Genomic DNA, 12212 nt, shown 5'->3' with positions numbered 1-12212 from the left:
GGCAAGTCTCTTTACTCGTTCCGTAACACATCATCCCGTGATCAACCCCTTGGTCACATTGTGCACATTATGATGATGTCCTATCGAGTGGGCCCAGAGATACCTCTCCGATTACACGGAGTGACAAATCCCAGTCTCGATCCGTGTCAACCCAATAGACACTTTCAGAGATACCTGTAGTGCACCTTTATAGTCACCCAGTTACGTTGTGACGTTTGATACACCCAAAGCACTCCTATGGTATCCGGGAGTTACACGATCTCATGGTCTAAGGAAGAGATACTTGACATTGGAAAAGCTCTAGCAAACGAACTACACGATCTTTGTGCTATGCTTAGGATTGGGTCTTGTCCATCACATCATTCTCCTAATGATGTGATCCCATTATCAACAACATCCAATGTCCATAGCCAGGAAACCATGACTATCTGTTGATCACAACGAGCTAGTCAACTAGAGGCTCACTAGGGACATATTGTGGTCTATGTATTCACACGTGTATTACGATTTGCGGATAATACAGTTATAGCATGAATAAAAGACTATTATCATGAACAAAGAAATATAATAATAACACTTTTATTATTGCCTCTAGGGCATATTTCCAACAGTCTCCCACTTGCACTAGATTCAATAATCTAGTTCACATCACCATGTGATTAACACTGACAGGTCACATCACCATGTGACCAACATCCAAAGAGTTTACTAGTGTCACTAAACTAGTTCACATCATCATGTGATTAAGACTCAATGAGATCTGGGGTTTGATCATGTTCTGCTTGTGAGAGAGGTTTTAGTCAACGGGTCTGCAACATTCAGATCCGTATGTACTTCGCAAATCTCTAGGTCATATTGTAAATGCTGCTTCCACGCTCCACTTGGAGCTATTCCAAATGGTTGCTCCACTATACGTATCCGGTTTGCTACTCAGAGTCATTCGGATAGGTGTTAAAGTTTGCATCGACGTAACCCTTTACGCCAAACTCTTTATCACCTCCATAATCGAGAAACATGTCCTTATTTACTCCAAGGACAATTTTGACCGCTGTCCAATGATCCATTCCTGGATCATTCTTGTACCCCTTGACTGACTCATGGCAAGGCACACTTCCGGTGCGGTATACAGCATAGCATACTATAGAGCCTATGTCTGAAACATAGGGGACGACCTTCGTCCTTTCTCTCTTTTCAGCCGTGGTTGAGCTTTAAGTCTTAACTTTGTACCTTACTACTCATGCAAGAACTCCTTCTTTGACTGATCCATTTTGAACACCTTCAAGATCATGTTAAGGTATGTGCTCATTTGAAAGTACCATAAAGCGTTTTTGATCTATCCTCATAGATCTTGATGCTCAATGTTCAAGTAGCTTAATCCAGGTTTTCTATTGAAAAACACCTTTCAAATAACCCTATATGCTTTCTAGAAATTCTACATCATTTCTGATCATCAATATGTCAACAACATATACTCATCAGAAATTCTATAGTGCTCCCACTCACTTATTTGGAAATACAAGTTTCTCATAAACTTTGTATAGACCCAAAATCTTTGATCAACTTATCAAAGCGTACATTCCAACTGCGAGATGTTTACTCCAGTCCTTAGAAGGATCGCTGGAGCCAGCATACCTTTTAGCATCCTTAGGATCGACCAAACCTTTCTGATTCTATCACATACAACCTTTCCTTACGACTGGTAAGGAAACTCGTTTTGACATCCATCTGCCAGATTTCATAAATGCAGCTTGTGCTAATATGATTCTGACGGACTTTAAGCATCGCTATGGATGACAAAATCTCATCGTAGTCAACTCCTTGAACTTGTGAAAAACTCTTCGCCACAAGTCGAGCTTCATAGATGGTGACATTACCATCCACGTCCGTCTTCTTCTTAAAGATCCATTTATCTCAATGGCTTGCCGATCATTGGGCAAGTCCACCAAAGTCCATGCTTTGTTATGATACATGGATCCTATCTCGAATTTCATGGCTTCTAACCATTTGTCGGAATTTGGGCCCACCATCGCTTCTCCATAACTCGTAGGTTCATTGTTGTCTAGCAACATGACCTTCAAGATAGGATCACCGTACCACTCTGAAGTAGTACGCATCCTTGTCACCCTACGAGGTACGGTAGTGACTTGATCCGAAGTTTCATGATCACTATCATAAGCTTCTACTTCAATTGGTGTAGGTGCCATAGGAACAACTTCCTGTGCCCTGCTACACACTAGTTGAAGTGACGGTTCAATAACCTCATCAAGTCTCCACCATCCTCCCACTCAACTTTCCGAGACAAACTTTTCCTCGAGAAAGGACCCGATTCAAGAAACAATCCCTATTGCTTTCGGATTTGAATTAGGAGGTATACCCAACTATTTTGGGTGTCCTATGAAGATGCATTTTATCCGCTTTGGGTTTGAGCTTATCAACCTGAAACTTTTTCACATAAGCGTCGCAGCCCCAAACTTTTAAGAAACGACAACTTAGGTTTCTCCAAACGGTGTCGTCTCAACGGAATTATGTGGTACCCTATTAAAGTGAGTGCGGTTGTCTTTAATGCCTAACCCATGAACGATAGTGGTAATTCGATAAGAGACATCATGGTACGCACCATATCCAATAGGATGCAACTATGATGTTCGGACACACCATCACACTATGGTGTTCCAGGCGCTATTAATTGTGAAACAATTTCCACAATGTCTTAATTGCGTGCCAAAACTCGTAACTCAGATATTCATCTCTATGATCATATCATAGATATTTTATCCTCTTGTCACAATGATCTTCTACTTCACTCTGAAATTACTTGAACCATTCAATAATTCAGACTTGTGTTTCATCAAGCAAATATTCTCAACATCTACTCGAATCATCTGTGAAGTAAGAACATAATGATATTCACTGCATGCCTCAGCACTCATTGGACTGCACACATCAAAATGTGTTACTTCCAACAAGTTGCTATCTTGTTCCATCTTACTGAAACCGGGGCTTTTCAGTCATCTTGCCCATGTGGTATGATTTGCATATCTCAAGTGATTCAAAATCAAGTGAGTCCAAACGATCCATCTGCATGGAGTTTCTTCATGCGTATACACCAATAGACATGGTTCGCATGTCTCAAACTTTTCAAAACGAGTGAGTCCAAAGATCCATCTGCATGGAGTTTCTTCATGCGTTTTATACCATTATGACTTACATGGCAGTGCCACAAGTAAGTGGTACTATCATTACTATCTTATATCTTTTGGCATGAAAATGTGTATCACTACGATCGAGATTCAATAAACCATTCCTTTAGGTGCAAGACCATTGAAGGTATTATTCAAATAAATAGAGTAACCATTATTCTCTTTAAATGAATAACGGTATTGCAATAGACATAATCCAATCATGTCTATGCTCAACGCAAACACACAATGACAGTTATTCAGGTTTAATACTAATCTTGATGGTAGAGGGAGCGTGCGATGTTTGATCACATCAAACTTGGAAACATTTCCAACACATATCGTCAGCTCACCTTTAGCTAGTCTCCTTTTATTCCATAGCTTTTATTTCGAGATACTAACACTTAGCAACCGAACCGGTATCTAATACCCTGGTGCTACTAGGAGTACTAGTAAAGTACACATTAACATAATGTATATCCAATATACTTCTATCGACCTTGCCAGCCTTCTCATCTACCAAGTATCTAGGGTAATTCTGCTCTAGTGTCTATTCCCCTTATCACAGAAGCACTTAGTTTCGGGTTTGGGTTCAACCTTGGGTTTCTTCACTAGAGCAGCAGCTGATTTTCCGTTTCATGAAGTGTCCCTTCTTGCCCTTGCCCTTCTTGAAACTAGTGGTTTCACCAACCATCAACAATTGATGCTCCTTCTTGATTTCTACTTTCGCGGTGTCAAACATCGTGAATACCTCAAGGATCATCATATCTATCCCTGATATGTTATAGTTCATCACGAAGCTCTAGCAGCTTGGTGGCAATGACTTTGGAGAAACATCACCATCTCATCTGGAAGATCAACTCCCACTCGATTCAAGTGATTGTTGCACTCAGACAATCTGAGCACAAGCTCAACGATTGAGCTTTTCTCCCTTAGTTTGCAGGCTAAGAAAATCGTCGGAGGTCTTATACCTCTTGACGTGGGCACGAGCCTGAAATCCCAATTTCAGCCCTCGAAACATCTCATATGTTCCGCGACGTTTCGAAAATGTCTTTGGTGCCTCAACTCTAAACCGTTTAACTGAACTATCACGTAGTTATCAAAACATGTATGTCTGATGTTCGCAACATCCACAAACGACGTTTGGGGTTCAGCACACTGAGCGGTGCAGTAAGGACATAAGCTTTCTACTGATCGCATAATCGCTACTATCAACTTTCAACTATATTTTCTCTAGGAACATATCAAAACAGTGGAACTAAAGCGCGAGCCTACGACATAATTTGCAAAAGGTCTTTTGACTATGTTCAGGATAATTAAGTTCATCTTATGAACTCCCACTCAGATAGACATCCCTCTGGTCATCTAAGTGATTACATGATCCGAGTCAACTAGGCCGTGTCCGATCATCACGTGAGACGGACTAGTCATCATCGGTGAACATCTTCATGTTGATCGTATCTACTATACGACTCATGCTCGACCTTTCGGTCTCCGTGTTCCGAGGCCATGTCTGCACATGCTAGGCTCGTCAAGTTAACCCTAAGTGTTTTCGCTGTGTAAAACTGTCTTACACCCGTTGTATGTGAACGTAAGAATCCATCACACCCGATCATCACGTGGTGCTTAGAAGCGACGAACTGTAGCAACGGTGCACAGTTAGGGGAGAACACTTCTTGAAATTTTGTAAGGGATCATCTTATTTACTACCGTCGTCCTAAGTAAACAAGATGCATAAACATGATAAACATCACATGCAATCAAATAGTGACATGATATGGCCAATATCATTTTGCTCCTTTTGATCTCCATCTTCGGGGCTCCATGATCATCATCGTCAACGGCATGACACCATGATCTCCATCATCATGATCTCCATCATCGTGTCTTCATGAAGTTGTCTCGCCAACTATTACTTCTACTACTATGGCTACCGGTTAGCAATAAAGTAAAGTAATTACATGGCGTTGTTCAATGACACGTAGGTCATACAATAAATAAAGACAACTCCTATGGCTCCTGCCGGTTGTCATACTCATCGACATGCAAGTCGTGATTCCTATTACAAGAACATGATCAATCTCATACATCACATATCATTCATCACATTCTTCTTGGCCATATCACATCACATAGCATACCCTGCAAAAACAAGTTAGACGTCCTCTAATTATTGTTTGCATGTTTTACGTGGCTGCTATGGGTTTCTAGTAAGAACGTTTCTTACCTACACAAAACCACAACATGATATGTCAATTGCTATTTACCCTTCATAAGGACCCTTTTCATCGAATCCGTTCCGACTAAAGTGGGAGAGACTGGCACCCGCTAGCCACCTTATGCACCAAGTGCATGTCAATCGGTGGAACCTGTCTCACGTAAGAGTACGTGTATGGTCGGTCCGGGCCGCTTCATCCCACAATACCGTCGAAACAAGATTGGACTAGTAACGGTAAGCATATTGAACAAAATCAACGCCCACAACTACTTTGTGTTCTACTCGTGCAAAGAATCTACGCAATAGACCTAGCTCATGATGCCACTGTTGGGGAACGTAGCAGAAATTCAAAATTTTCCTACGTGTCACCAAGATCTATCTATGGAGAAACCAGCAACGAGGGGAAGGAGAGTGCATCTACATACCCTTGTAGATTGTTAAGCGGAAGCGTTCACGTGAATGGGGTTGATGGAGTCGTACTCGTCGTGATCCAAATCACCGATGACCAAGTGCCGAACGGACGACACCTCCGCGTTTAACACACGTACAGCCCGGTGACGTCTCCCATGCCTTGATACAGCAAGGAGAGAGGGAGAGGTTGAGGAAGACTCCATCCAGCAGCAGCACAACGGCGTGGTGGTGGTGGAGGAGCGTGGCTAGAAGAGGAGGAAGAAGAGACGCAGGGCTGCACCAACGAGAGATCGAATCGCGTGTTATGGGCAGCCCTATGCCTCACTATTTATAGGGGAGAGGGAGGAGGGTGCGCCCCCCTCTAGGGTTCCCACCCCTAGGGGGGCGGCAACCCTAGATGGCAAAGGGGGTGGCGGCCAAGAGGGGAGAGGAGAGGGAGGCGCACCAATATGGGCCCTAAGGCCCATATCCCCTTAGGGTTTGCCCCCTTTCCACCTCTTAGGCGCCATGGGCCCTTGTGGGAGGCGCACCAGCCCACTAAGGGGCTGGTCCCTCACCACTCTTGGACCATGCAAGCCTCCGGGGTTGGTGGCCCCACTTGGTGGACCCCCGGGACCCTCCCGGTGGTCCCGGTACGTTACCGATAAACCCCGAAACTCTTCCGGTGACCAAAACAGGACTTCCCATATATAAATCTTTACCTCCGGACCATTCCGGAACTCCTCGTGACGTCCGGGATCTCATCCGGGACTCCAAACAACATTCGGTAACCACATACAAACTTCCTTTATAACCCTAGCGTCATCGAACCTTAAGTGTGTAGACCCTACGGGTTCGGGAGACATGCAGACATGACCGAGACGTTCTCCGGTCAATAACCAACAGCGGGATCTGGATACCCATGTTGGCTCCCACATGTTCCACGATGATCTCATCGGATGAACCACGATGTCAAGGACTCAGTCGATCCCGTATACAATTCCCTTTGTCTAGCGGTATTGTACTTGCCCGAGATTCGATCGTCGGTATACCGATACCTTGTTCAATCTCGTTACCGGCAAGTCTCTTTACTCGTTTCGTAACACATCATCCCGTGATCAACCCCTTGGTCACATTGTGCACATTATGATGATGTCCTACCGAGTGGGCCCAGAGATACTTCTCCGTTTACACGGAGTGACAAATCCCAGTCTCGATCCGTGTCAACCTAATAGACACTTTCGGAGATACCTGTAGTGCACCTTTATAGTCACCCAGTTACGTTGTGACGTTTGATACACCCAAAGCACTCCTATGGTATCCGGGAGTTACACGATCTCATGGTCTAAGGAAGAGATACTTGACATTGGAAAAGCTCTAGCAAACGAACTACACGATCTTTGTGCTATGCTTAGGATTGGGTCTTGTCCATCACATCATTCTCCTAATGATGTGATCCCGTTATCAACGACATCCAATGTCCATAGCCAGGAAACCATGACTATCTGTTGATCACAACGAGCTAGTCATCTAGAGGCTCACTAGGGACATATTGTGGTCTATGTATTCACACGTGTATTACGATTTCCGGATAATACAGTTATAGCATGAATAAAAGACTATTATCATGAACAAAGAAATATAATAATAACACTTTTATTATTGCCTCTAGGGCATATTTCCAACAATGTTATGATTGTTAGATGATGAACCGCATCCGACATAATTCTCCATCACCGATCCAGTGCCTACGAGCTTTTCATATATTGTTCTTTGCTTATTTACTTTTTCATTGCTACTGTTACAATCACTACAAAACCCAAAAATATTACTTTTGCTACCGTTACCGTTACTTCCATATTACTTTGCTACTAAATACTTTGCTGTAGATTCTAAGTTATCCAGGTGTGGTTGAATTGACAACTCAACTGCTAATACTTGAGAATATTCTTTGGCTCCCCTTGTGTCGAATCAATAAATTTGGGTTGAATACTCTACCCTCGAAAACTGTTGGGATCCCCTATACTTGTGGGTTATCAAGACTATTTTCTGGTGCCGTTGCCGGGGAGCATAGCTCTATTGTTTGAGTCACTTGCGATTTATATCTGCTGGTCACTATGAAGAACTTGAAAGACGTGAAAACAACAATTTATCCCTCAACTACGAGGGGAGGTAAGGAACTGCCATCTAGCTCTGCACTTGATTCACCTTCTGTTTTAAGTAAGCTTGTGACACCTAAACCTGCTTCTGCTATTAATTCTGATATGTCGCATAGTTATTGATGATGCCACTTCTGCTATGCATGATACTTATGATGAAACTACTTCTATGCTTGATACTACTATGCCACTTGATGAATTTCTTGATGAACAACTTGCTAGGGCTAGAGAGAATGAAATTATTGAAACTGATAATATTGATGATAGTGATGATGAAGACTCTCACCCTAATAAATATGAATTGCCTATTGTGCCTGAGGACTATATTATGGATGAAGAAGATGCTAGAGCTATTTTAGCTTGCAACGACAGATATGATCTTAAGAAGTTATTAGCTAAATGGAAGCAGCAATCTCTTAATGCTAGAATGAAACCCGACCCTACTTTTGCTACTTCACCTATCTGTGTTACTCATAAGGATTATGAATTCTCCATTGATCCTGGTATAATTACTTTGGTTGAATCTGATCCTTTTTATGGCTATGATTCTGAAACTGTTGTGGCACATCTTACTAAATTAAATGATATAGCCACCCTTTTCACTAATGATGAGAGAACTCGCTACTTTTATATCCTTAAAATATTTCCGTTATCATTAAAGGCTGATGCTGAGATATGGTTTAATTCTCTTGATCCTCGTTGTGTGCGTAGTCCCTATGATATGATTTATTACTTTTCTGCGAAATATTTCCCTGCTCATAAGAAACAAGCTGCTTTAAGGGATATATATAATTTTGTGCAAATTGAAGAAGAGAGTCTCCCACAAGCTTGGGGGAGGCTTATCAAATTACTTAATGCTTTGCCTGATCATCCTCTTAAGAAAAATGAAATACTTGATATCTTTTATAATGGACTAACCGATGCTTCCAGAGATTACCTGGATAGTTGTGCTGGTTCTGTTTTCAGGGAAAGAACACCGGATGAAGCTGAAATTCTATTGAATAATATGTTGACAAATGAAAATAATTGGACACTTCCTGAGCCAGCTCCTGAGCCAATTCCTAATCCTATTCCTAAACCAACTTTGAAGAAAAGGGGTGTTCTATTTCTCAGTCCTGAAGATATGCAAGAGGCAAAGAAATCTATGAAAGAAAAAGGTATTAAAGCTGAAGATGTTAAGAATTTACCTCCTATTGAAGAAATACATGGTCTTAATTTACCGCCTGTTGAAGAAATATATGATCCTAATCCATTGCCTATTGAAGAAACACATGGTCTTGATAACCCGACACAGGTAGTAAAGGTAAATTCTCTCTATAGATTTGATGAAGGTGATATTCCTCGTTATAAGTCTGCTAGACAATGCTTAGATGAGTTTGACAATTTTATTGTTAAACAAGAAAACTTCAATGCTTATATGGGTAGACAATTGAAATACATTTCCGATACGCTTGAACACTTGGGTGATTATATGTCTAGAGTTAAAGGTGAACTTAAACTCATCAGTAAACATGCTTCTATGGTTACCACTCAAGTAGAACAAGTACTTAAAGCTCAAAATGATTTGCTCAATGAATTGAATAGTAAGAATAATGACTATGCTGTTAGAGTGGCTACTAGAACTGGTAAGATGACTCGGGAACTTTTGTATCCTGAAGGCCATCCTAAGAGAATTGAGCAAGATTCTCAAAGAAATAATATAGATGCACCTAGTCCTTCTAAAAAGAAGAAAAAGAAAAATGATAGGACTTTGCATGCTTCTAGTGAACCTATTGCTGAAACACCTGAGAATCCAAATGATATTTCTATTTCTGATGCTGAAACACAATCTGGTAATGAACATGAAGCTAGTGATAATGTTAATGATGATGCTCAACCTAGCAATGATAATGATGTAGAGATTGAACCTGCTGTTGATCTTGATAACCCACAATCAAAGAATCAACATTATGATAAGAGATACTTTGTTGCTAGGAAGCACGGTAAAGAAAGAGAACCATGGGTTCAGAAACCCATGCCTTTTCCTCGCAAACCATCAAATAAAAAGGATGATGAGGATTTTGAGCGCTTTGCTGAAATGATTAGACCTATCTTTTTGCATATGTGATTAACTGATATGCTCAAAATGAATCCTTATGCTAAGTATATGAAATTGTCACTAACAAAAGAAAAATACCGGAAGCTGAAATTTCCACCATGCTTGCTAATTATACTTTTAAGGGTGGAATACCGAAGAAACTAGGAGATCCATGAGTACCAACTATACCATGCTCCATTAAAAGAAATTATGTTAAAACTGCTTTATGTGATCTTGGAGCCGGTGTTAGTGTTATGCCTCTCTCTTTATATCGTAGACTTGACTTGAATAAGTTGACACCTACTGAAATATCTTTGAAAATGGCTGATAAATCAACTGCTATACCTGTTAGTATTTGTGAGGATGTGCCTGTTGTGGTTGCAAACGTTACTATTTTAACGAACTTTGTTATTCTTGATATTCCTGAGGACGATAGTATGTCTATTATTCTTGGAAGACCTTTTTTGAATACTGCAGGGGCTGTTATTGATTGCAAGAAAGGCAATGTCACTTTTCATGTTAATGGTAATGAGCATACGGTACACTTTCCGAGGAAACAACCTCAAGTTCATAGCATCAACTCTATTGGAAAAATTCCATCGATTATTTTTGGAGGTTCTGAATTTCCTCTTCCTACTATCAAGAAGAAATATGATATTCTTATTATTGGGGATGTGCATATCCCCGTTGAGGTAACATAGTGTTATTCGAAATTTCTCCGGTTCCATGTTATTTGGAATGAGTTTGTTAACAAGACCTGATCAACCTTGTTAGTGGATTCCTTTTGATGAGCATGAGATGGATGAAACTAGAAGGCACAACCTTCTATACCCTCTTTCTACTTTTTGTTATTTAGTTGAAATAAAGTAAAAATAGTATTTTTCTGTCTGTTTTCTGAGTTATACGTGCAATATAAAAATACCTCAAAAATAAAAGTTCTCCAAATGCCCTGCCAATTTAATATGATTTTTTCTGGAATATTTGAGAATATCTGGCGTTGAGAACACAACAGGGGGAGCAAGCACCTGGCCACGAGGGTCCAGGGCGCGCCCACCCCTACAGGGCGCGCCCCCTGCCTCGTGGGCCCATAGTGGCTCCCCTCCACTTATTCCTGCACCCACACACTTCCTCTTCCTCCCAAAATAATCACCATCCATCTCAAGCACGAGTTCTAGCTCATTTTGCTGTGATTTTTGATCTCCTTGCTCAAAGCACCTCTCACAAAACTGCTTGGGGGGATTGTTCCTTGGTATTTGACTCCTCCATTGGTCCAATTAGTTTTTGTTCTAGTGCTTCATTCATTGCAAATTTGTGCTGCCTAGGTAACCATGTTCTTGAGCTTGCATGTCAAATTTATATGGTTCCAAGTAGTTCTAATGCATGATATAGTCTCTAGGCATTCGTAGGAGTAGTTGCTATCAATTTTGTTGAGCTTGGTTCACTTTTATTTGAAGTTACTAAAAAATTCAGAAATTTTTCAGAGGAAGAAATATGCTTAGGAAAATGTACCAAGGTGGTTCTTCAAGGAAGCAAGAACCCAGGCTTGCAATGCATGATGCTGATGATGAGCCACCAAGGAACGCCCCAGTGCGGCCTTGTGAATGGCCTTCAGAGGATTTTATGGATCGAGCGGGAATCAAGGAGGAATTTAACACGTATTTGCGTAATGCCGATCTTGTGAGCTTCGAGGAGGAAAAGTGCCGCCAGTACCACTATCTCACTAGTTCCTTTGTGAGGAGGTTTGAATTTTCATCTTCACGCAATTCTCAAATTGTCCTGTTTGATCTTTATGAAAAATCTTATACGATGGACTTAGAGGATTTTACCACTGCTTGCAAACTTCCACAATGGGGTAGTGCTAGTGAACCTGGCAAATCTGAATTTAGAGATTTTCTTGCTAGTATAACTGTGGGGGAATCTAGAGATATAGCACAAGCTACCATAGGGAGCATTCATTTTCCTACTATACATTATTTTGCTCTCTTTATAGGTAGGTGCATAAATGGTAAAGATGAAGCATGTCAAATGTGTGTCCCTGACCTCAGTATTCTTAGGAGTGCTATGTTAGGAGACAAATCTTATAATTTGGGAGCCATTATTGCGCGTAGGTTGCATCACAATAGATTTAATGGAGATTTCTTTGGTGGAATTTATGCAACCCGCTTAGCTGATTTTCTTGGTGTAACCAT

This window comes from Triticum aestivum, chromosome 4B, assembly GCF_018294505.1.
Source record: "Triticum aestivum cultivar Chinese Spring chromosome 4B, IWGSC CS RefSeq v2.1, whole genome shotgun sequence".
Taxonomy (NCBI): Eukaryota; Viridiplantae; Streptophyta; class Magnoliopsida; order Poales; family Poaceae; genus Triticum; species Triticum aestivum.
The sequence above is the reverse complement of the archived record's forward strand: the minus strand, read 5'-3'. Positions refer to the sequence as shown.